Raw genomic sequence first — 27,580 nt, forward strand, 5'->3', positions numbered from 1 at the left:
CAACATTTAGAATCGACCAGAACAAAGAATTTCCTAAAGAATGATTCATTAATATGATTTTTCTAAATGTAAATCCTGCCAGGAAAGGAAGGTTTAAACAAATAGAAACGTATTTAGGAAAAGTTATGGGATTTGGCGAACAATCAAAACAACAGGCTAATAAATGGATTTTGTGTCTCTACATGGCTTAGTGTCCCTTGCTTCATTTGCGATTTTCACACTTGGTTAATAACGTTACAAATTTTCCATATTAGCTTTATGGTCATAATTGGCCACATTAATTATTACAATTCTTTTTATCTAATGTTTTTGGTTGAAATGAAAAATTAGTGTCAGGAAAGATATTCGAACCCACGAGCTTAGGCTCAATCCGCCACCGCTCTAACACGTGTCACGATAGCTCAAGTGTTAGAGGAGCGGCATATTGAGCCGAAGATCATTGATTCGAATCCCGCTCGAGACACTAATTTTTCACCTGAACCAAAAACCTTAGATAAAAAAATATTTAATTGTTAAAATTTTTGTAAAAACTTTACTATAGAAGGAAACTGAAAAGACTAAAAAGTATTCAGACTAAGCAATATTAAAACTCGTCGAATTTGATTGATGCCCATTGTCAGAAAATATTCATTTAGAAATCATGAGATGCGGTCTGGTGTGATGTAGGTTTCAGAAAAACATTTTCTTTATCGTGCCAACGTTTCGAACTTCATTGAGATCATCTTCAGGGCTCAAAGTGTTTGTCTTCTGTGTAATTGTGCCATTGTTGCGTGTCGTATCGAGAGTGCCCACTTAAAAATTTAAGCAATGTTTGTAAATCCCAGGCCCTGAAGATGATCTCAATAAAGATCGAAACGTTGGCACGATAAAGAAAATGTTTTTCTGAAACCTACATCACACCANATATATATATAGGCGATTTAATTATTTAGATTAAGGTGTTTTATTTTATCCTGGATTTTATGAAAGTTTTTTATTTAAAAGAAAGACTGCAATGCATTTACTGAAATGAATTATCAGAAATACGAGTAATAAAATAATCTGCTTTAGAGAAAAATATAAGTTAATAATTAATCTGATTAATTATTGTTATATTTTAATGGAAATAACTTGTAATTGTAAACTCCGCTTCCTTATGAGAGAAGCGGACAAAGAAGGGAAACGCAATGGAGTCCTTTTTTAAATAATTTTAATAAATTCACTAGTTTTCGTGGTCCGCTTAACCAAATAGATTCGTTTCAATTAATTAAGGTTTTTAGTTGAGATAAAAAAGTCAGTGTCACGAGCGGGATTCGAACCCACGACCTTCGGCTAGGTACGCCGCTGCTCTACCACTTGAGCTATCGTGACTTAGATCCACTCGGACACTAACTTCCCATCTCAACCCCACCTTTTGAACTTACCCTCCTTTTTGCCATTTTTTAAACGTCGTGTAATCTATTTGATTCTCGACGACAAATGAAAAAAACCTTAATTAATTGAAAGTTTACATAAAATTTGTTACATAAAATACAAAATAAATAAAACCTCCCTACATTTATAAAGTAAGAAGCTGTAACAATAAAAACACCATATAAAATCTTACAATAGTATAATTTTTGTTCATAATCAAACCGGTTAAGAGAAAATAGTTTGTAAATTCCAAATTTAATATAAACAAATCAATGAAAATTTTATGTAGAATCCAACACGGAAGGCAAAACCAATTAATTTAAAAAAAATTCTACTAATTATGAAAACTTATTAATTGTAAAAGAAGAAGCAATTCTTCAACATTTTTTTGCCTTTTGAAAAAAGCCGCTTTCTTCTCTTTAAACATATTTATAGAAAAAAAAGTCTTTTCCACTTAACGCCCTGATTAAAGCAGTAGGCAAGCGAGAGTCTGTCGGTATATTCTACGGGATTAACCCTTGGAAAAAAAAAGATCAGCCACGGTTAATGTATTGTAATGAATAATGCAATGGGTCTTGGCCAAGAATTAAAGCGAATTCGTTCGAAAACTTTTTTTAAAAATAGAGTATGAAGCCCTGTTTACTAATTGGATGGAGGCAAACAACACTGCTAAGGGGCGAGTTTAAGTGCTTTTTAAACTCTCGTTTGTGAGACCCCTGAAGATACTTTAACGAGTATATTTTTCTAAATTGCCGACTAGGCCGCTCCAGAGGTTAAAAACTGACAAGAATCACCCTGCCAAAGTTTTAGATTAGTTGGCGTCAACGAGCTAACCGAATGTTTTCTCACACAGGAGCTACAAAAAAACTTTCCACCCTGCCGGATTCGAACCCGTGATCTAAGGATGTCAATTAAAGTCCACTGCTCTAACGACTTAACCATACACCAGGGGGACCGCGGTAGCCGAGTGGTTAGCATGAGAGACTCTCTCGCCGCGGTCGTGGGTTCGATTCCCACCGTCGCCTCTGGCCCTTTTTTCACGATAACCCACACCAATTTGAACACACATATAAGAATTGTCACCATGGCTAATATGTAAAGATCATAACGAAAAAAAAAGCATACACCAAGTAGTATGTCTAAAAACAGCTGAAAGATAAGTTAACTAAAACATTAAAAAAAAAGAAAGTTTTTATCCTAAAAAGGATAATTTTTTGGCATTTATTTGCAATCAGTTAATAATTAAAAATTGTGATAATGACTATTTAGGGATCGTGAGATCGGTCTGGTTGGACGTAGGATTTAGAAAAACATTTTCTTTATCGTGCCAACGTTTCGATCTTTATTGAGATCATCTTCAGGGCTCAAAGTGTTAGTTTTCTGCGTTGATGTGTCATTATTGGGTGGGGCATTTGTGAAGTTAAAATTTTTTTGATGTGAGTCGGAAATGCCTTGTATTGTCTGCATTTCAACAAAAAGGATCTCTGATTGTTAGCCGATGCAAGTTTCTTTTCCATGTGTAGAGATTAGTGACCGTTAATCGATAGTTATTCAGATATCGTGAGATGCGGTCGGGTGTGATGTAGGTTTCAGAAAAACATTTTCTTTATCGTGCCAACGTTTCGATCTTTTNGATAAAGAAAATGTTTTTCTGAAACCTACATCACACCCGACCGCATCTCACGATATCTGAATAACTTTCTTTTCCATGTTGGCGATGTACTTTTTGCTTGATGGCCATATGTAGTTGAAATCTGTTCATAGAATCCCATGTTCTTCAAAAAAAAAAATAATAATAATAATAAAAATAATAAAATAAAATAAAAAGAATTGTGATAATGTAAAACTGACAAAGATATTCTCACAAATTAAAAAAAAGTCCTCCGGGACGGATTTGAACCAGCGGCCTATGGATACCTGCCATTCCGTTATGCAACGACCAACTACAGTCCACCGCTCTACCAACTGAGCTACCAGAAGAATTAATGAAATAAGTTTCCGTTTTTAAAAAGAACATAGGTACCCGGGGTAAAACTAGCTCACTAAACTGCAGTTTCATATGATTTGTAAGAAGATATGAAGAGTTCTAAAGAAAATATGAAATCTGTTCCGAATAAATATTTAATAAGGAACAATAACCTGTCAAAAAATAAAGTAATTTCGCCAAAAATTGGACTGGACTATTTTTACTCCATTTATTTATATCTCCAACTATATTATGTATTACATACAATCAGCAGAACGGTAAAAAATTTATACAAATATGTAAATCTGACCAGTTTATTTATAAAAACTGAACTGATGAATAAATTGATCAAAGCCTAAAAATTATTAGAATCAGTTATTTTTATTTACTGTTAAAGGAAATTATTAACGTTAAACGTATACAATTAATAAATAAATAGATGTTTTATTATTAATTTTATGAAAAACCTTCACAGAAATGTTATGGCATGTTCGAAAAAAATGTTTAACTGTATGAACTTAAATTTGCCCTTAAGTAACTAAATATGTAAAGGAAACTTTTATTAATCACCTGTAATGTTGAATAATTTGAATTAAATGTTTGTGGATTAAGTGTTAGTGGAAGGAAAAATTATGACTATATTGATAAAATTTCAATTTCAACAATCAACGAAGTTATTGATGTAAATTGTGAAGGTTTTGAGCAAACATCGATCAGAATCTCACGCTTTTCAGAAATTTTTAATTACTCCCGAGCATAATTATTAAACTGAAGCATATTAAACAAATAAAAATACTATTTTTATTATAATAATATAATTTTTTGGAGTGGTACTCACTGGAAAGTTCTCAAATGTATAAAGAAAGTTTATTTGCAGGACTTTGAGTAATCTTTTAACTGGACAACTATCTGTGCAAATTTTTTAAGCTGAAAAATAATTGGAATTAAGAAGTTGTAAATGTTAAGCAACTCTAAGAAACTAATTTTTTTTAATATGGATTTTTATAACAATTTTTTTATTGTTATAGAATAAAGAATTATTTTCCAAGGTGCAATATGTATTATAAGCGCTTATTGGTTGAACTAATTAATTATATAAGCAGAACAATAATCAAGTTATAAAATAATGTAAACCTAAAGCAGTTTATTAAGTAAAAGTTAAAAAAAATATTTCCTCCGGGCCGGATTTGAACCAGCGGCCTATGGATATCTGCACTGATTATGCAACAACCTACTACAGTCCACCGCTCTACCAACTGAGCTACCAGAGGAGTTGGTGAAAGTCCTCTTCTGTTGTAAAATGACTGGAGATACGGTGGAAAGAACTAGGTCATGTGATGTTCTAGTAAAAAAATTTGTCTTGCAAGTTTTAAAAATTTACATAGAATTTAAATATTTTTTATCAATATTTATTTGGAAGATTTAAAAGCAATTATTGAATTAATATGTGGTGTTTAGTGACCGTTAGTGAATGATTATTCGGAAATCGTGAGATGCGGTCTGGTGTGATTTAGGTTTCAGAAAAACATTATCTCTATCGTGACAGCGTTTCGATCTTTATTGAGATCATCTTCAGGGCTTGGGATTTATAAACATTGTTAAAATTTTACAAATACATGTAGGAGGTGAAAAAAAATGAAGTTACACAATGCTAGAAAATTTTAGATTAAAACAAAAGTAAATTTATACAATGCTAGAAAATTTTATATTAAAAAAAATAAATTTATACATTGCTCGAAAATTGTAGATTAAAAAAGTAAATTTATACAATGCTAGAAAATTTTAGATAAAAAAAAGGAAATTTATCTAGTGCTAGAAATTTTTTGATAAAAAATGAATTTATACAATGCTAGAACATTTTAGATTCAATGAACGTATTTGTACCAACAAGATCTCCGAATAATTATTGAATTAATCATCATTCATGCTCTCAAAATGAATTCGGGTGATTTTGGATTTTTGAGGTTTTTCTAAAATAGAATAATTCATTGATTTACAAGGAACTGAATTTATTTTTTTGGAGAAGGAAGATAATTTTTCAAACTGCCAGATACTACTCCTGACTGACAAACAGAATTTCCAAATTTTCATAAAATGTTGGGCTTATAAAGCTAATTTTATAAATCTTATCGCAAAAATCCTTTTTATGTTAAAGGAATTATAACAAGAAATGTTCTTGTCTGCATGCAATAAAATACAAGGTGTCCTAGCCGAAGGTCGTGGGTTTGAATTCCGCTTGTGATACTGACTTTTTATCTCAACCAAAACCTTAATTAATTGAAAAGAATTTATTTGGTCAAGCGGACCACGAAACCTAGTAAAATGTAATAAATTAGAAACTAATATAAAAAATACTAAACACATTTTTTTAAATAGCGTTATTGGTTCAAGAGAAGTTCAGCCGGGCCATCAAAAAAGGACACCCTGTATAAATGTCAAAGTACACATCACAAGTTTTTACTCACGAGCATAGAGATTAATTTATAATCCGTCCGCGATTCGTGAGTTGTTCAAATAACAGAAAAAATACAAAAAAAAATTATGCTGAATGCTTAATAATTTTTTTAAAATTTTTAGATTGGACTTTTGTAAATGAGTGTCATGCCTTTATTTAAATTGTTTCGAAATTCGCGATTGTACAAAGCGAGTCCAAGTGGCCTTCAGAGCGCGGATAATTGATCACATCTCACCTCTCTCATTCATCAGCGTTGGCAGATATTTAATTGTCTTTTCGCCTCTTCCCCGATTGTCTGTCCAACAATGGTAGCACCCTGTGAAAGGGCAAAAATGCCTACGGCTCACTCGGGCCCCGATGTTCTCGCTTGGGACAGGGGCTATTATGTTTCCTTTCAACTGAACTCTGATTTGTCGAAAATCGGCCGACTATGAAGAACATTACAAACAATTACCCGCGGACGTTAATTAGTAAAAGTACGGATTGATGAGATTTTATGAGTATTGCGTCAAAGGCATAAGGCAAGACCATTACATCTATTCACTGCATAGATCCCGGAAAATCATCTAGGCGTATAAAACGGCATAGACCCGGACCATTGTTGGACGAACAATCGGGGAAGAGGCGAAAAGACAATTAAATATCTGCCAACGCTGATGAATGAGAGAGGTGAGATATGATCAATTATCTGCTCTTCGAGGGCCGCATGGACTCGCTTTGTACAGTTGCGAATTTCGAAACAAATTAAATAAAGGCAGGACGCCCATTTACAAAAGTCCGATCTAAAAAAAATGATCGTACATTTCAGCATAGACTGATCATACAAACTTTGTCATTTTTTGACCAATTTAAAATCCGATTGCACCGTTGTTTTCGGCGTAAACAATCTTTTAATATGATTTGTCAGGATGTATAGGGTAACGTTTGAAATTTTGAAGTTGAACTGTGCCTGGGGTACTCTGTATAATCTTTCTCCAAAAAAAAGGTATAATTTGAAACTAGACTAAAAAAAAATATTAAACACGTATTTTTCGTATTTTTAATAGCGTCATTTGCTCAAGAAAAATTCAGCCGGGCCATCTAAAAAAGACACCCTGTATATAAACAAGTAAAAATGCATATACACTGACAGGAAAAATTCTACACAAATGATTTTTTTTCATTTTCTCGATAAAAGAAATTTCTGCCCTTAATTTGTCTCTTTGTTTATACCAATAAATATTTGTTTATGCTATGTTTTAAATTGGGATATCAGTTAGAGGTAAACACACTTAATTCTTAATCCAAAACGAGGATAATGGATTGTTCAATTTTTACTTTTTACGAAATTTAAAATGTTTATTCAGTCTCATTTGAATTCTGAAGGAATAAACTGTTTAGATTTGATCTTTGTTTTTTTTTATTTCAATTTTTAAAATTAAAAATGCCACTTAGTGCGGAGGATGTTGCGCGTGGTGTGGCACTTATTGATGATGGACGGTCCATCAGGTATGCGGCTATTGGCATCGGAGTTCCTCATGAAACTCTGCGAGGCGCAGTTAGACGTTTTCGAGAAACTGGTTCCTACCATAGAAGGCCCGGTTCTGGACGCCCTAGAGTTACAGGACCACAGGATGACGGTTTTTGACTCTGAGTATTTTGGGTAACCAGTACCTTACTGTTGTTCAAGCGATTCATCGGCTCCAGGAAGTTCGAAGTTCCAAATTTCTGAACGCACTGCTCGAAGAAGATTTAAACCAGGAGGACCAGAATCGACCAGAACACACAGAGTTGCACGCTCTCATTTGCTCGAGAACACAGCTATTGATATTCGGACGATCGGTCTGCTGTACTTTTACATATGAGTGTAAATTTCTTCTACTCCAGATGGGCGTGAAAGAGTGCGGAGTCCTATTCTAATGCTCGTCCTTCACCAGCATAAAATCAGGGTATTAGCCTGGCTAGCCCGTTCTCCAGACTTGAACCCCATCGAACATTTATGGGATAACGTAAAAAGACGAATAAGAGCACGTCCATCACTTCCTGATACACTCCACGATCCTGAAAGAAGAAGACTCTTCGTGGAGAATGGGCAAACCTTCCAGCAAAGAGACATTTCCGGCCAGTAGCAAGTATACTGAGCCATTTTGAAGATATAATTAAGGCAAGTGAGGAAATATGCGACGTTAAAATGTTAATTAATTTTTTTCAATTAATTAAGGTTATTAGTTGAGATAGAAAAGTCAGTGTCACGAACGGGATTCGAACCCACGACCTTCGGCTTGATACGCCGCTACTCTGCCACTTGAGCTATCGTGACTTCGATCCACTCGGACACTAACTTCCCATTTCAACCCCACCTTTTGAATTTTCCCTCCTGTTTGCAATTTTTCAAAAGGTGGGGTTGAGATGGGAAGTTAGTGTCCGAGTGGATCGAAGTCACGATAGCTCAAGTGGTAGTGTAGGGGCGTATCTAGCCGAAGGTCGTGGGTTCGAACCCCGCTCGTGACACTGACTTTTTATCTCAACTAAAAACCTTAATTAGTTGAAAGATATTAATTGGTCAAGCGGACCACGAAAACTAGTGAAGTTAAGTAAAAATCGAAAAAAAATTAAAACAATTTACATCTTTCATTTTCTTTAGCAATTAATATTTTTTTACTTGTTCAGACAAAGATCCAAGTATGAAACGTCAAAAACGTGAAACTTTGGTTAATATATGTACAAAAATACATACAAGTCAAGTTATATTACAAGTGAGTGAAATTTTTGCCTGTCAGTGGATGATTAATTTTTATTTATTAAAACTAAAAAAATGAACACATTTTTTTTAACTAGCAGACCCATCTATATTTTTGTAAACATTGCAATTTTTCGTAATACCTTATCTTGTCCTTATGGAACCTCAAGTATCATCTGCTGAAAGCCCCCTACTGACAATGGAAGTACTCGGCGTACTTGACATGAAGTTAGGTGTTTTTACACTGTTGTCCAGTTGCATTACTTTAAGAGCAATTAATGTTCAATTTCAAGAGTACTTTAAAATAGTTCACAATTAACTGGTCCGTTTGTGGTGGGTCGAGGGGGGGTTTATTTTTGGATTGATATCAAGTGATAGGTGATTATGGTCTTAGGAAATACCAACCTCAAATTTTTTGACTTCCTGTGATGTCGAAAATCACAAAATTCGTGATAATTTTGAAACAGCTCCTTGCATCTACGGGATACTTAGTGGAAGTTCAGAGCCTTTTAAAATACATATAATAGCACAACCTCAGTAAATAAGTTAGTACCAGAGATCGCCGAGAATCAAATAGATTACACTACATTTGAAAAATGGCAAAAAGGAGGAAAAATTCAAAAGGTGGGGTTGAGATTGAAAGTTAGTGTCCGAGTGGATCGAGGTCACGATGGCTCAAGTGGTGGAGCAGCGGCGTATCTAGCTGAAGGTCGTAGGTTCGAATCCCCCTCGTGACACTGACTTTTCTATCTCAACTAAAAACCATAATTAAGAAAATAATAATCATTATTATAAATTTAAACAAGTATGTATGTGTTTTTTTATTTCATCTTTTTTTTAATTACTTCCAATGCCATAAAATCTAAATATTGTTGAGTAACTTTTTAAGTTATAATAATAATAAAAAAAAGAAAATAAAAGCAGCAAAAAGCGCTTAACGTTTAAGTAGAAAGTGTTGTATATGTCAGATTTTTAAGACATTATTTACGGCATAAGGTTTCTGGTTGAAATTTCTAATTTCTCGCCTTTAATAATGACTGTATAAAACCTAATGAATTCAAGTCTCAAAGTAGAGAAAATTAAAAAAAAAAAAAAACTAAGTTGAAAGTTATTATAATACTTTCGAAACGGGTTCACCTAGAATTGTTGTATGCAGAATAAAATTGTTGTCAGGAATTATTAATATCTGCCGGAATAGAACGAGTGGCTTGGAAAAAACTTTCCGCTACTTCATTCATCAATCTTCATATTTTTGTTGTAGCGAAAAGGATCGATATCAAGTTCCCGGCCACAGCATTAAAAAGCTCGTCACTTCGCGCCTACAGAGTGATCGCCGTTCTTCGTTCCTGTTGGAAGAAAAATATCTAATGGATGTGTTCACTTCCGCCGCTAAGCCCGTTTCAAAGCACGTATGGCAAAGCCCAGGGTTATATTATTTTCCTAAAGTGTTACAGACTTAAGATTCCGGTGTTTGTCTATGTTGGTTTTTCGTTACGCATAAATCATCGGTGTGATAGAACAGCAAAGTACGATCGTTTATTATAAATCATGAAATCTGAAAAGCTATTATATAGCATATTCAAACTTTAATCAAGACGTCCTACGATCATGTTATGAACGACAGTCAAGTCGAGTGTTGCTGTGGAAATATTGACAATTAGCCCCGTGGGATTTCTGGGATGACATTAGCATGGTGATGGGGCTCAAAACCTGTTAACTCTAGCGTCAACCCAGCACTTATACAGAAAGCAACTTCGTAAAGCGTCGCAGACTCGCCCAGAAACTCGTTAGACTATCTCTCGGGCCCGACTTTCAAATGCGCTACGAAGATAAAACTGATTTGGCGAGGTTTACACTGTGTAAACACCAATTTCAAGGATCACGCCTTGGAAATATCTTCTTTGGAAGTTTGCAAACGTTTAGTAATTTGTATCATATAACGTAAATATTATCGTAATATGAAAACCTTGATGATTTTAAATGTTGAACAGTTCTGCAATACAATAAGTCAGCCTAATTAACCTCGTACAGTGTAACGTACGTACATCTAAGTAATATCTCTACCGGTATTGAAGGTACATCAATTAGTATATTATAAGGTGATAATAAGTTCCTGGAAACAATAATTGAGAAAGGATAATGGCTCAAATTTTTTTAAAATAAACTGCTCCAAAATGATTAGGGATGTTACCAATTTACTAGTTTTAGTGGTCCGCTTGACCAATTAATTCGATATTTTACTTTTTGCTATTGTATGTTGCAGGTGAGGGTTCGAGGTTAATTTCTTATCAAAGATTATTCCTAGGTATTTGACCTCATTTTTTAGTTTGGGTAGCTACGTACTGAGCTTTATTCCACCAGAATAGTAATCCATAGGTAATTCTGCGATGGAGGATTCTATATTTGTTTATATAATGAAGTTTTGATTCTTTATCCACTGGTTTTTATTTTCTTACGAAAGCTTTCGAACCAACATTCCACCCTTCCTCAGATTTTTGACCGTTATTGCTGCAATTTTTACCTTTGGTATGGTAGAAAGGATACAAGGAAGAGGTGTTTGCGCTCCCCAGGCAATGCAACCTTTTGGCTTATTGTACCTTACAAGTTCCTTAGTTCAGTGCAATAGACTCCTCCTAGTATCAGGACTGTCGCTGCTGCAACTTGTTTCCCTATGTTTTTTCGATATGTTAGGTTAAATCTCCGTTGAGCTGTTCCTTCAAATTCGAAGATGATATGGGTGGCTGTTTCCTCCTCCTCATTCCATAATCTGCAAATGGGATTATCGTTGAATATACCCATGTTATGTAGATGTTTTCTCAGATGCCAGTGACCGGTTAGTAGTCCTACCACTCCTCTGAGTTTGGTCCTCACCAATTGAAGCAATGCTTTTCCTAGTCTTAGTGAGGGTTGTTTCATCATAAGTTTACTATGTCTAGCACCGCTAGAGTTTATCCACTTCTCTTTTTGTTTTGTTTGGATCCATTCTGCGATGGAGGATTCTACATTTGTTTTTGTTATCCCAAGTATAGGTTCGGGGCCAATGTACGGTCTTGCAGATCCTCCTCTGGCCAGTCTGACTGCTTTCTCGTTACCCAAAATTCCCCTGTGCCCTGGCACCCAAGATATCTCCAGGTTGTTGTGTTTCCTCAGGTTTTGGAGATTTTGGATGCATTCACTGACTAATTTTGATGTGATTCTTTTACATGCTAATGCTTTAATGGCTGCTTGGCTATCTTATCTTATGAAGATATTTTTGCCAGTGTAACCTCTTTTAAGATTTTCCTGGGCACAAGCATTGACGGCATGTATTTCTGCTTGAAAGAGCGAAGTGTACTTCCCTAATGAGTTTGATTGCTCGTGTTTTTGGCTTGTACCGGAAACGCCTGATCCGGTTCCTTTGTTTGCTTTGGAACCATCTATATACCATATCATTGTATCTGATGCTCTGCTGTGATCTTCCTCTCCTCGACCGTTGAGACTTTGTAGGAAGTTGTGAAGAATGTTTTCGGGATCATATATAGTCAGTCGCCATTTCTAATAATGGGTGTCCGATTTTGTTGATTATGGTTGTATGCCCAAATTGTTTAGTTCCTTTCCAACTTAATTGCTTCTGGAGCCTAAGTGAGCTTTTCCTAGCCTCTCCTCGTATAAATATTTCCAATGGAGGTAGGTTTAGCAGAGTTTCTAATGCATTTGTAGGGGTTGTTCTTATTGCCCCTGTGATGTATAGGTTGGCTAGTCTTTGTATGCCGCCTAATGTTTGGGTAGCTATTTTCTGTTGAGCTTTATTCCACCAGATTAGTAATCCATAGGTTATTCTGGGTCTTATTACTGCCGTGTATAGCCAATAGGCCATTTTCGGTTTTAATCCCCACGATTTCCATAGGGTTCTTCTTGTGGTCATTAGCGATATTTTACTTTTTGCTATAGTACGTTTCAGGTTAATTTCTTATCAAAGATTATTCCTAGGTACTTAAACTCATTTTTTAGTTGCAGCATTTCGTTATATAGAAACGAAAGCCTTGTATTTTTATATTTCTTTTCTTGGTGAAAGCAAATAAGGTTGTTTTCGAGGGGTTTCCTTTAAATCCCCGTTTTGGACACCGTTGTTCCACCAGGTTTAGTGCTCTTTGGGTGACCTCTTTTAATGTTGAATCGAATTTTCCCCTGACTCGTATGAAAATGTCATCTGCATAGCGTTGGGTGTAAATTCCGCTTTCATTTAGTTTGCATATGAGGTCGTCCATACCACATTCCACAGCAGAGGATTACTCCTTGCGGACATCCTTTCCCCACTGCTGCTTTTACTTTTTCGTGGAGGCCTGCACTTTTCTGCTTTTTAGCATTGATTCTATCCATCTGCAACGGGTTTTGTCAGTTTCTCGCTGTTTGGGTGATGTAACCATTGCTTCGAAAGGAGTATTGTCAAATGCTCCTTCAATGTCCAAAAAGGTTCCCAATGCTATTTCTTGGTTGTTCAGTGAATTTGTATCGTCAGTTGATGTAGTGCCGATTCACATGACACATTTCTGGCCTTGCAACAATTGTCTGAAATAACCGAGTATTGACTGCATTGACCATACATTTTAAACACCTATAAACAGTAGCACTAATTATACCATGCATGTGACCTACTGTGTGTAACTGGCTACTACATCCCAGTCAATGCAATGCAAAATAAAAAGTTCGCCACACGATCAATAAATTGTCTCTAGGTTTTAAAAAAAAATGCAGGATCAAAAGTAATCTAACCTTTAAACACATACACACACACATGCTCGCGCACGCACGTTTTTTCCGTTCCGTCACCGAGGTTGGACTCCAGGCGCTACCAACAACTAGGCCCTTTCAGCCCCCAACGCAATCAGTTTTTAAATTCAAACCCATTTACACTATCGTTCTCTTTTAAATACTTTGTTTCCTAATTACATAAATTCATGTTCAATATACACAAAGAAACATAAGACGAGATATTACTAAAGTAACATAGAGAATAAAACAGTAGTTGTTCCTCCAAACACGGAACAAAATACCAAAATACTGCTGTGATCGAGCATATTACATTTTTTTCCTTCTTCTCGGGAAAAAAATTAATTAAGCTTAAATAGTGGCGGGACGAACCGAGAAGAGAAGTGCGAGAAGCAGGAAGCAATTCGCGGCCTGCAAGATCCTGATCGGGAGGGCACTGGTTCCGAGACTGAAAAAAAAACAAAGGAAAACAAAAGCAAGGAAAGTCAGTTGGATATAGACGTTCCGAGGAAGAGGTGGTCTCCGCGAGGAAAAGAAAATATTGTTTTTTTATAAAGTGTATGTGTGTGTGTGGTTTGTGAACCTAGTCGGGCTGATCGAAGAGTTCCTACGAAGAGGAAGGGGCTGATCCCGGCAAGTGAGGAGTGATCCCGTGAGTTGGTACATTTCCAATTTCTTATCAGGCCTGATAATTCTGGACTAGAGACATTAGCTATAAGTTTCGGCCTTTTGTTAGCTTTTAATTTAAAGGATTTGTCTATGTACTTGTAAATAGAATAGTTGTGATTAGTATTCATTTTTTTTTCAATCGTAGTTTTAAACCTTAAGTAAGATAATACCTTAAGATATCTTGCTTGTGTTAACGAATTAATTCGGATAGAAATTAATCCGTTAAGGATTCCTAAAGGAAGAACTTCACCATTTAGCACCCATCATAACCCTGGTTGGAAACGCCATCAGAAAGAAGAGAGCCAGAAGCGCTACATCGCTACCCTTCCTTTTCCCTTTCTTCCTATTGTTCTACTCTTCTTTTCCTTTTTATCCACTGGATTCGGTATTTATCCTTCCCCAAAAATACCGTGGCGCTCAACGTAACACCTATAAATAAACTTTCACCTCCTCACCGACCATCACTTGTCTCTCCCTTCAACACGTCCCCCCCCTTCTCCACTGAGCTACCGCCAACGTACGTGCAGCCGCAGTAACAAAGCTGTAACAAGCACAATTTTTATATCGGGTGGTATTTCTACGCGCTCTCTATGTACAGCCAGAAACCCTTCAACTAAGTAGGATACATCATGCCCACACATATGCTGGCCTTGGCCCAAAAGTGTTCGTGTGTCAATCTGTTCTTTAGTGTAAAAAACCAAAAGTAATCTATATTAATTTGTTAGTAATTGAAGCATCTGATTTATACAATTATGCAAATTATGTCCAATAAATGCCCTGTAGAACTAATGAAGGCGCAGATTACCTGGTCATGTAAACACTCTGTTCAGGAACAAACGTTGTTATCGGGGTGGACACTGTGTTGCCATGAATTACCCCTCTTCGAATATGTGAGTTATTAACTTTTAACATAACTCTCAACGAACACAATGTAGGAAAAGCGCCGGAAAAAGGATTTAAACTATTATTTTGTGTGTATTCGGATGGTTGCTTTTATCTCTTTCAATATAAATTGCCGGATCGAAATGATACTCGGTTGATACGTCCAAAGGTTCATTTCGAGTTGATAAAAGGTTGATTTTAATACGGTTCGTCATCCTTTAAAAAAATATCAAGAAGGTGAAAAGAAATCCTTTAGTGAGACAGTTTCAAAGAGGATGATTTGCATTATTCAAAGAGGAGCGGGACCGCGATGTGCCTAAAACGGTTTCGACTTCTTCCACTATTCACCAGCACCCTGTTTCTATCTGTTGTCTAAACACCGGTTTACGCAACCTTATCCACTGTTTATTTCAACGGCCGGGGGCGTTCCACTTCATTTTCTTCTTTTCCAACCGTCCCCGCTGTTGAATAAACAAACGGCCCCCGGCTCGATATACCATTAGGTTTTCCTCCTTTTTATTATTTTTATGCCTTTTCAGACTAGGGATGCCTTCCCCTCTCGACGGGACAGAGTAGACATCTATGACGAGTACCGCATTTCGAAATGGTACGACGGGCGGCGGGTGGCATCCAATAAAAATTCGCCTCGCGGGGCGCGCATTCCACCTTGGTGTTTTCCAATGGAAGGATTATAGAGACATCTCATCTCTTTTTCTGACACTCGAAGGATCTTTATAAATATATATTTTGAACTCATATGAGCTAGGGAACATTATTATCTCATGTGCGTACTTTGTTTAGGGGGAGGGGGCAGCTTAGATAGCGCGAAAAAAAGGCCCCTGGCGGTAGAATTCGAACCACGAACACGGGCCAAGATCCGAGAGTTTATCACCCTTACACCCTGTAAATATTAGATCATTCACTGTTTAATCGTAATAAACAGGGTGATTCACTTACTTGTCATTTATGTCATCAGATATTCATCATTTTATGTTTTTTCAACTATCTACAGTTTTCGTCATAAATCTACTCGTAGGTCTTGAATTATTCATTTTTGAGGACATCAAAGAAAATGGGTTAAATTTCCTTTAAAAAGGCACTTCTTTAGAATTTCAATTTAATTTTTTGTTAAAAAACACTGTGTTTTTACGTTGATTTTTTTTTTTATTAGTTTAACCACCAGGGCCGTTGAGGTTAATATTGTTACGTTCGTAACAGTATATGTATGTATGTATTATTATTATTTAACCGGAGATGCCTCCTAAATTATAATGTCTCCGAAACTAAAGTTGGCGGTGGGTCAATCAAAAATTAAGATGGCCTAGGATTTAGGATGAGTGGAGGTTAGAGGGTCGAAGGGAGGTGGGGTGTGCGTCGAGTCGGAGATCCCTAAGGCCTGGCCGGATCATTAGAAAATTATGAATTCCTTGGTCGACGACGGCGACAGCGGACCCACCCAACTTTGGAGAAGGTGCTCCACATTTTCCTGGAATCGGGGATTTTCAATCGTCAGAAACAAGAAGCTTAGATGGACACTGGTTCCCAGGGAAGTTTAGCTTGTATTGAATGTTTATTTAGATTTTAAGATAATTCAGGTCATTATTGTGTATGTTTGTTATCATATTGTTAAACTGTTACCTGTAGAAAATTAAGCTTGATGTATGGTTAGTATTTTAGTTTCCTTTGGAAAGGTTATTATTATTATTAATTTTTAAGGGCGTTTTAATGGCTCTTTGGTATAGTTTTTTCTTTTGATTCCTGATGTAAATATTGTGTTCTATTTACTTAGTTAATTTTAATTTTATTGAATTTTCTTTGAATTATTTTTTTTTCTTTACGGTTCGCTGTTTCCGTGTTATATTAAACAGTGCGGAGCCCATTTTTAATTTAATATTACAATGAGTAACCCCGCCCGTCACAACGGAGCGAAGCCGGCAAATTTTCGGCGTAAATATATACATATATATTATATGTAAATTGCACAACCCAAAATATTGTGCAATAATATTGATAGTCTATGGGCCGTTTAAGAATATATATATATATATATATATATATATATATACACCTGGGTTTTTCATCTTTGTGTAGTCTTCTGGAATTTTTTAAAATTTATTTTATTTCTCTACATGAAACACAGTATAACATGTAATTAGGGTATATATATAAGACCAAAAATAGCATATGTATCAATAAACTGGTTGGCATACATTAAGCATAACAAAAACGATGTATCACAGGGGCAATGAACAACTCCTACAAGTACTCTAGTAACTTTGCTAAACCTACCTTCACTGGAAACATTCATACAAGAAGAAGCAAGGAAAAGTCCATTTTGGCTCCGAAAACATTCAAACTGGATGGGAACTAAACAATTCGACCATACAACCGTAATTAATAAAAATAGACACCCATTCTTAGAAATGGTGACGGAAAAAAATATTTATTATTTTATTTTTTTTTTGTTATTCAATCAAAATGTATACTCACCGAAAGAAAATAAGAGAAATATAAAAATATTTTTTGTGCATTGTATAAATTCACTTTTTTCCACATCCTACACATATTTGTTAAACTTAAACAATGTTTATAAATCCCAGGCCCTGAAGATGATCTCAATAAAGATCGAAACGTTGGCGCGTTAAAGAAAATGTTTTTCTGAAACCTACATCACACCAGACCGCATCTCACGATTTCTGAATAATCATTATATAAATTCATTTTTTTTTCACTTCTTACATTTATTTGTCAAATTTAAACACTGTTTATAAATCCCAGGCCCTGAGGATGCTCTCGATAAAGATCGAAACTTTGGCACGAAAAAGATAATGTTTTTCTAAAACCTACTTCACACTAAACCGCATCTCACGATCTCCAAATAATCACCAACTAACGGTCACTGAACACCACACAAAAATACTAATAACCTTTAAGCCAAACGCTTTTTGTGGCATACTGATATCGTCTTGGATTCGTAATCGGAACACCGGCGAAAAGTATCGTTGCCCTGACAACTGTTCATAATCCGTTCCTGAGACCCGTATTCCGGTGGATTAGACGCTTAATCCCCGAGCATTACAATTCGGACCCTTCGCATTGTTCAAGTGGTGCGGTCTCTGGCGGAATAAGATCGATGATTCATTGCTTCCACTCGGTTTAAGCCAATAAACCGGCTTTCTTATCCACTTACGCCGAACCTGGGGAAAAATCCGTGTCTTTGTTTTTACCAAGATTCTTTATTGGTTCACCCCTTTTCCCTATTGTTGGATATCTCGTGAAATTGTTTGAAACGCCTAATAAGATGGAAATAATCGAATTACGCAGGGTGATTCGCTATTCGTACGACAAAGTTCAAAAATTCAACGTAATTTGGTTGTTCCCTGTTTATTGTCTCTTTTATTTTTTACGTTGAATTTTTCTTTCTTTTTGTGCTTTTTTCATAGTTTAACTTGGGTTTTACAACTTTTGCATTGTTGTTCATTTTTTCTCGTTATTCTTTATTTTCCATTTTATTTGTGTTTTTGTTTTTCTTTCTTTTTGGGAGTTTTGTAAAAGTTGGGAAATAAATTTTGCTCAGGTGAAAAAGTTGAATTACTAGATTAACTCCATTTCCAATTTTTCTCACTGTCACCACTTTTTTTTCCCAATTGGCATAAAATTTCTGCATTTGGGTTCGATGTAATTAAAGAAAAGGGTTTATATGGTAAAAAACAAACACTAAATCTCTTAAAAAGCTAAATTTCAAATTTATAAAAAAAATTTGTAACCTCATAGGAAAAATTCACGTCAGAGCTTGGCAAATTTCATAATTTCTTCGTTCAATAAGCCTTCTAATCCAGTGTGAATGTATTTATTATCGTGAGTGGTTAATCATGAGTTGACGGCTCTACCGACGAGTATGTACTACTCCGCATACTAGTCAAAAACTTCGGTTAGTTAGATTAAGGAATAAGTGGTGTGTGATGGGATGGCGAAACGCTGCTGGGCAATAAAAATTCACTGTGTCTTGCCAATTTTAATTGTAAATACGACATGAAAGGTTACTCAGAATGAACGTGTTTATTGGCGTATGAATCGTGAATAGTGGTTAGCGAGGCGACTCCCACCTAGCCGACTGCCAGTTATTTATAGGGGTGCGAACTCTGGGTCATTTGTACTCTGAGACCTGCCAAATATAGATTACATTAAAATCTTAAAGTAGCATGAAAGTGTATTTTTGTAACGTGTGTTCTAGGAATCTTGCATGTGGAAGATAAGTAACATAAACATATGGTTCGTCTAGCAACCAAACGTATACGAAAAGAAAAAAAGATGAAAAATGCAGAAAAGAATACATATTATTTGTGAGAAGGAAAAATATGCGAGGAGCCAGCAATGACCATAACATTTAGCTGGGAAAAACAAAAAAATAAATAAAAAGAAATAAAATTAAACTTTCTAGCGGATTGAACGAAGAAGTTATAAAATTTGTCAAGTTCTGCCTTAAATTTTTCCAATGAGGATGCAAATTGATTTTTTTTTGCAAATTTTAAAATAATCAATTTTTGAAAGATTTAGGGTTTTTGCACCATAGATACCCTTTTGTTTTATTATAACGAACCAAAATATTTTATACTTATTTTTGAAATTTTATACTAATTGGGAAAAAAGTGGTGTGAAAAATTTGGACTGGAGTTAATCTAGTAACTCAACTTTTTGACTTGGGCAAAATTTATTTCCCAACTTTTACAAAAACGTTCAAAAAGGGAGAAAAACAAAAACACATAGGAAATGGAAAATAAAGAGTGAAGTGAAAAAAAGGACAACAATGCAAAAGTTGTAAAACCCAACTTAAACTATGAAAAAAGCACAAAAAGAAAGAAAAATTCAACGTAAAAAATAAAAGAGACAATAAACATAGGGAACAACCAAATTACTTTGAATTTTTGAACTTTGTCGTACGAATAGCGCATCACCCGGTATAATTCAATTATTTCCATCTTATTAGGCGTTTCAAACTATTTCACGAGATATCCAACAATAGGGAAAAGGGGTGAACCAATAAAGAATCTTGGTAAAAACAAAGACACGGATTTTTCCCCAGACTCAGCGTAAGTGGATAAGAAAGCCGGTTTATTGGCTTAAACCGAGTGGAAGCAATGAATCATCGATCTTATTCCGCCAGAGACCGCACCACTTGAACAATACGAAGGGTCCGAATTGTAATGCTCGGGGATTAAGCGTCTAATCCACCGGAATACGAGTCTCAGGAACGGATTATGAACAGTTGTCAGGGCAACGATACTTTTCGCCGATGTTCCGATTACGAATCCAAGACGATATCAGTATGCCACAAAAAGCGTTTGGCTTAAAGGTTATTAGTATTTTTGTGTGGTGTTCAGTGACCGTTAGTCAATAATTATTCAGAAATCCTGAGATGCGGTTTAGTGTGAAGTAGGTTTTAGAAAAACATTATCTTTTTCGTGCCAAAGTTTCGATCTTTATCGAGAGCATCCTCAGGGCCTGGGATTTATAAACAGTGTTTAAATTTGACAAATAAATGTAAGAAGTGAAAAAAAATGAATTTATATTATGATTATTCAGAAATCGTGAGATGCGGTCTGGTGTGATGTAGGTTTCAGAAAAACATTTTCTTTAACGCGCCAACGTTTCGATCTTTATTGAGATCATCTTCAGGGCCTGGGATTTATAAACATTGTTTAACTTTAACAAATATGTGTAGGATGTGGAAAAAAGTGAATTTATACAATGCAAAAAAAATATTTTTATATTTCTCTTATTTTCTTTGGGTGAGTAAACACTTTGATTGAATAACAAAAATAAAATATAAAAAAAATATTTTTTTCCGTCCCCATTTCTAACAATGGGTGTCTGTTTTTATTAATTACGGTTGTATGGGTGAATTGTTCAGTTCCCATCCAGTTTGAATGTTTTCGGAGCCAAAATGAACTTTTCCTTGCTTCCCCTTGTATGAATGTTTCCAGTGAAGGTAGGTTTAGCAAAGTTACTAGAGTACTTGTAGGAGTTGTTCATTGCCCCTGTGATACATAGTTTTTGTTATGCTTAATGTATGCCCACCAGTTTAGTGATACATAGGCTATTTTGGGTCTTATATATACCTTAATTACATGTTACACTGTGTTACATGTAGAGAAATAAAATAAATTTTAAAAAATTACAGAAGACTACACAAACATGAAAAACCCAGGTGTATCATATATATATATATATATATATATATATATATATATATTATATTCTTAAACGGCTTGATATATAATATTTTGGGTTGTGCAATTTAATTGATCGTGTGTAGACGATATTGAAAGTTTGTGCAATACGTTGCATGATTGACGAAAAGTTGAAAATATATTGTACAACCTGGAATATATTGCACCGTCTGTTGGCATTATTGCGCAATATCACTCAGTTTGTGAAGTACAAAGAAAATATTGCACAAACTTCAATATGGCCTTCAAACTATTTAAGTTCATTGCACAAACAAAATTTTATACAATATTATTGAACGTTAAGGGGCAACCGTCAAATTATTGTGCAATCTATATTGTACAATAATATTGACCGTCTATGGGCCGCTTTACGCCGAGAATTTGCCGGCTTCGCTCTGTTGTGACGGGCGGGGTTACTCATTGTAATATTAAATTAAAAATTGGCTTCGCGCTGTTTAATATGACACGGAAACAGCGAACCGTAAAGGAAAAAAAATAAATCAAAGAAAATTCAATACAATTAAAATTGACTAAGTAAATAGAACACAATATTTACATCAGGAAACAAAACAAAACACACCTATTCCGAAGGAAACTAAAATACTAAACATACATCAAGCTTAATTTTCTACAGGAACAATTTAACAATATGATAACCAACATACACACTAAATGAACCTGAATTATCTTAAAATCTAAATAAACATTCATTACAAGCTAAACTTTCCTGGGAACCAGTGTCCATCTAAGCTTCTTGTTTCTGACGATTGAAAATCCCCGACTTATTTTAAGGATATTAACATGTACTGGTTGAGATAAAAAGTCAGCGTCACGAACGGGATTCGAACCCATGACCCTTGGCTAAATACGCCGCTGCTCTACTCCCATGAGCAATCGTGACCTCGACTAACTTTAACTTGGAAAAAGAACATAATCCATTCTTTTCACTTTTCCGTTTTTCTGAATAAGATTAATAAAAATATTTATTTGGATTTTCCATTGTCAGTAAAAAAAAAAAAAATGTCCTCCGGGCCGGATTTGAACCAGCGACCTATGGATAACTGTTATTCCGTTATGCAACGACCGACTACAGTCCACCGCTCTACCAACTGAGCTACCAGAGGGGTGATAGCACAACGTTAAATCATCTAAACGACTTTCGATTCGTCGTGACCGGATTGTTTTTATTACTTCAATAAAAATTTACAGGAATATTTCTTCATTAAATCAGAGCTATAGCCCAACAACTTGGCATCCTTACTTTTCACGGTCATAATTTTCATCAAGTGTATTTGTGTTATAAAGTGTACCGAAAAAAACACGGAGGGAAGACAAAGTTTGAAATAATTTAATTGGGAAATAAAATGTTGAGATGATCATTTGCACCTGGTCAGGTTATTCCTGTTGGCATTTTTAGTCTATATGTTATTTTCTTTAATTTATTTTATGGTTTTCTTGGTCTTTTGAGAAATAGTGAAAGTGTGAGAAAAGGAAAGAGTGGGTTAAAATGCCAACCACGGTTTTACCGTTTTCTCTTCTAGACCACTGGTACAAGGTAAAAACAATGGGCTATTTTAGTTTAGGGAATTCTTTTTCACGACATGAAAGTTAAGCAATCGCTCAAAGAAGACTTTTAAAAAAAAGAAACTTTATTATCAAAACTGTACAATGTTTCAGTTTAAACCGACAGAGTGACGGGGAGAAGGTTATCGCATTGGGGATTAGGGTTTTTATACTATTTTAAAGAAATGCTGATCATGATGATGAGCGGACGTCTGGACGTGTCGGTCTGAGGGGATCTGGTTACTTCATCACTCCTCCGTACCTCAGTTCAGATATAAACTAAGTTTCATAATTCTTTAATTCTGTTAACAAATTCTATCGGGATAATAAAATAGATTACACGAAATTTGAAAAATGGCAAAAAGGAGGGAAAATGGAAAAGACAGCGTTGAGATGGGAAGTTAGTGTCCGAGTGGATCGAAGTCACGATAGCTCACGTGGTAGAGCAGCGGAGCATTTAGCCGAGGGTTGTTGGTTCGAATCCCGCTCGTGACGCTGACTTTTTTATCTCAACCAATATCTTTCATGAATATTAATCAATGGAAAAAAGTTAATTGGACAATCGGACCACGAACTGTAATGGATTTAATTATTAACAAGGTAAAACAATCTTAATATTCTCACACACAACATTGCCAATAATTGTAACACTTCTGTACACTGTTACAGTCCTTGGCAATATTGAAACTGAACATCTTTAAGATTGTTTTACCCTAATGATGACCTTAAAATAGGTCGCAAGCATGGCAGATAACAATTGAATTTGTTTTTTCATCCAGACCATACCGAGGTCAAGGTTGTTGCCTATGATTTCCTCGACCTCTAAAACAAGAAATGGCCTTTTCGAAAAGGCATGTAGGTGCTGTAAGTTTATGTTATGGGATGGCACCAGTAACAATAGAAAACAGACATTGTTTTTGTTTCTAGTATTATTAATTAACAGTTTCAAATATCTAGAATTAATAGAAAATCAATTAACAAGGTACTCAGAAACAACACCGAGTGAATAATTTGTATTCGAGCAGGACACTGCTCTTGTATGCAATAAAATGGTAAAAGCTGTTTTTCAAAAATATAAATAAATAATAAAAAAATAAAGTTTTGAATGCCCAGCTAGGTCTCCAGATTTTAATACAATTGATAATGTCGGAAGACATCATGACAGGGTTGTTCATATCTGCCTCCTATGGATATTATAATTTTTTCTCATCCATTTTAAATGTTATTTACGCATTAATAAAGAAAATTAAATTTTTTCCTATAATTTCTAGCAAGTAATACTTTACGGGCAGAAAATGAACTAGATATATTTCAAATGTAGAAAAAAATTTATTTCTAATTAAAAAAAGGGGTTGTTGGTGCCCGCAACGGTTTGGACGTTGAAACACGGTGCTCATCATGTACGGTAAAGGTCCCGGGTTCGAATCCAGCTTTATATGATCTCTTTTATTGCCAACACCCGATAAGAAAAAATTAAAATTAATTTCACTAATTTTCGTGGTCAGCTTGACCAATTAATATCTTCCAATTAATTATGGATATTAGTTGAGATAAAAAGTCAGTGTCAGGAGCGGGATTCGAACCCACGACCTTCGGATAGATACGCCGCTACTCCACCACTTGAGCTATCGTGACTTCGATCCACTACGTCCAGATATTACGTAAAATATATTTATCATGATTTTGAATCTGTTTCGCTTGGCGAACCTATTACATTAGATTAAATTTGAACGTTTATTTTATAAATTTGCGAAGGACAAGAATCATCCGGCTTTCCGGAATTATAGTTATCCCGAACCCATCCTTTACCATCAATATGAATTTGAAACAGGACGTGTATCGTTTTGTAGAATTTCAATATAACATTCATACTAGAACATGGAATATATAATAATATTCTGAGAAATGATGAAACCACGCTCTCATCAAAAGTTAATCGCACGGTGAAGCCACACGAGCCACTTGTTGCGATGGTTGTCAACAGAGGGTTAAAGTATAAAACTTAAGTCTTGAAAAAGCCTTCTTTGCTATTGTTCTTTTAGAAATGATGCAGACAAAAACAACCGTACGTTTACTAATTGAAATATATTCTTGAATGAAAACAAACAATGAGGATAGGATGAAAAACCTTTCTGGAAAAGAAACTATCGTGTGTTTGACCCCCGCGTGATCCTTGTTCTGATCTATGATTGTCAGACTTGTTATCTCCAGATAAAATAGTTATTAAGTCTGAAGTTAAACGAATAAGAAAGTGGAAAATCAAAAAATCTAGTCACCAAAAGAAAATACAATCTCATTTTCATATTTTCACATATCTGATGTATCAACATTATATTAATGGACTTAAGAATAAAACTGATTAACTGGCTGGGTGGAAAATCAATCAAGCAATCTGTGCTGTATTTGGCCAGAGGTCCGCGACAAAAGATATTCCATTCTAAAATTCTGGGAATTGTTAATTTTAATCTTTCAATTAATTAAGGATTTTAGTTGAGATAAAAAAGTTAGTGTCACGAGCGGGATTCGGACCCACGACCTTCGACTAAATACGCCACTGCTCGTACCACTTGAGCTATCGTGACTTCGATCCACTCGGACACTAACTTCCCACCTCAACCCCACCTTTTGAATTTTCCCTCCTTTTTGCCATTTTTCAAATGTCGTGTAATCGGATTGGATTACGGCGACAAATTTGATTTTACGACATTTGAAAAATGGCAAAAAGGAGGGAAAATTCAAAACGGTGGGGTTGAGATGGGAGTTAGTGTCCGATTGGATCGAGGTCACGAATCTCAAGTGGTAGAGCAGCGGCATATCTAGCCGAAGATCGTGGATTCGAATCCCGCTCGTGACACTAACTTTTTTATCTCAACTAAAATCCTTAATTAATTGAATGATATTAATTGATCAAGCAGACCTCGAAAACTAGTGAATTTAGTAAATTAAAATGAGTATATCTTCACTAAAGCTCTCCGTGGCCATTTCATTTGTCGCCGAGAATGAAATAGATTACACGACATTTGAAAAATGGCAAAAAGGAGGGAAAATTCAAAAAGGTGGGGTTGAGGTGGGAAGTTGGTGTCCGAGTGGATCGAAGTCACGATAGCTCAAGTGGTAGAGCAGCGGCGTATTTAGCCGAATATCGTGGGTTCGAATCCCGCTCGTGACGCTGACTTTTTTATCTCAACTAAAAACCTTAATTAATTGAAAGCTTAAAACAATACAATCGGATTTTAAATTGGTCAAAAAATGACAAAGTTATAGCAATAAGTTTGAAAAAAATGTATTTATTAATTAATTTATTAATCGCATTTTATGCTCGAACTGCCTGCCTTACGTAAAGATGCAAAAATTTGTTCTTTTTAACCTCTTTTTGCCGGTGCTCAGAGTGACAGAGTCAGGGGAGATGGATTGGCAAGCATTTTCTACCCTTTGTCGCAGTTCATCAATTGAGGTTTCTGGGTTATGTAGGGGTAGATAATTTTCTCAAAAAAAGTAACAATTTGACACTAGACTAAAAAATAAATAATAAAATAACATGTATGTTTTATAGCGTCATTCGTCCAAGAGAAATTCAGCCGGGCCATCTAAAAAAGGACACCCTGTATCTTTATTTTTTATTTTCTCTTTTTGACTAAAACTTTGTTTTGTTGTATATTCTATTTATCGTCTAAAATTTTAGCAAATATCTTCTTTCTAAACTGAACACATATAAACTCATCGAAGTTGGACAATTTTTAGTCAATTCATTAATTAACTTTTTAAAATTCCATATCCGTTTCTATATTCACCGTCAATGACTACAGATTTCTATTAGAAAAAAACAACAACGAAACTTTACTTTTTTCGTATCAATCCTGCTGTGGCGGATCTCCGGATGGGATTTCAATATGTCGTTTGGGTTTAAAGGAAATCCTCTTACAAAGAGCCGTCTAAGTCTCTATGAAGGGAGCGTTGCAACACTGGCATGTAAGAAGAGGAAGCCTTGTAATGCCGCCGTTCCCAGTCGTGGACAAGGAATGGCACATAAGAATATCTAAGCCGGCCATTGTGGCAGAAACGAACCTGACGTGTTTCGCTACAAAGAAGGCCCAGGATACCCGTTAGTTATTTAATATTTGGAATGAACAGAGAGTAATGCCTTTTTGTTATATTTATTGAAGAATAAACAGAAAAACCTGAAATGAAAGTCCCGATTACTTAGTCGAATTTTGGAACAAATTAAAGATGTGTCAAACTGGTCGATCTTTCTATTAGAGCTTAATAATATTAAAAAATAATAATTTTTTAAATTTTTCAAACAAATTTAGATGTTAAAGCAGCTTAGTCGACTTGTCACTACACTGATTGAAAATAATACCTTTTTCAAAGAAAAACCATAGAAATCTTATATTTTTAAATTTTGTTTCATTCTTTGCGATTATTTTAGACTCAGACAGAGAAAGATAAGCCGACACACACAGTTTCCACCTTTTACAAACCTTTTTTTAATTATGACCATCCTGATTTTGTAGAACTCCATCATAAGATAATGGGTGGGAAATAAAAAACGATTGTGAAAAAGTCAATTTATTTCCTACCCATAATCTTTTTAGGAATCTATACAATGAAATAGAATATACATAAATCTAGCTAGGTCACCGCTGGAGATGGGTGGCAGTAGAAATGACTCCCAGGCTCAACAAAATGATTGGAAAGAATGCATTGCCTTGACTTGCCCGACTCATCACATTTTACGAACTTGTAAAAAGAAACTTTTAGAAAATTAATAGAAGTGACTTACTACAAGTATTGAAATGTTGACAAATGTCGAAATGTGTTTGACGGACTAGAACAAGGATGGGTCGACGAAAATGATCGGAACCGACTACCCTACTCGACCTTGACTTTCTTCAACTCATCACATTTTACGAACTTGTAAAAAGAAACTTTTAGAAAATTAATACAAAGGACAG

General features: G+C 35.3%; 1 protein-coding gene and 4 non-coding genes across 6 annotated transcripts in view; all 5 read right to left on the reverse strand.

Moving 5' to 3' along the window:
* Positions 1 to 27,580, reverse strand: part of LOC106669459 (muscarinic acetylcholine receptor M3) — a 350,439-nt gene that overhangs the window by 131,617 nt on the left and 191,242 nt on the right. The window lies entirely within an intron of this gene.
* Positions 1,278 to 1,350, reverse strand: Trnag-acc. The gene has a single exon. It is a non-coding gene; the product is annotated as a tRNA-Gly (tRNA).
* Positions 3,272 to 3,372, reverse strand: Trnay-gua. Its single transcript has 2 exons — positions 3,336 to 3,372; positions 3,272 to 3,307 (listed from the first exon to the last, which is right to left on the reverse strand). It is a non-coding gene; the product is annotated as a tRNA-Tyr (tRNA).
* Trnay-gua lies at positions 4,531 to 4,629 on the reverse strand. Its single transcript has 2 exons — positions 4,593 to 4,629; positions 4,531 to 4,566 (listed from the first exon to the last, which is right to left on the reverse strand). It is a non-coding gene; the product is annotated as a tRNA-Tyr (tRNA).
* Trnay-gua lies at positions 22,086 to 22,186 on the reverse strand. Its single transcript has 2 exons — positions 22,150 to 22,186; positions 22,086 to 22,121 (listed from the first exon to the last, which is right to left on the reverse strand). It is a non-coding gene; the product is annotated as a tRNA-Tyr (tRNA).

The sequence above is a fragment of the Cimex lectularius genome, unplaced genomic scaffold (assembly GCF_000648675.2).
Source record: "Cimex lectularius strain Harlan isolate CLEC.00 unplaced genomic scaffold, Clec_2.1 scaffold11, whole genome shotgun sequence".
NCBI lineage: Eukaryota > Metazoa > Arthropoda > Insecta > Hemiptera > Cimicidae > Cimex > Cimex lectularius.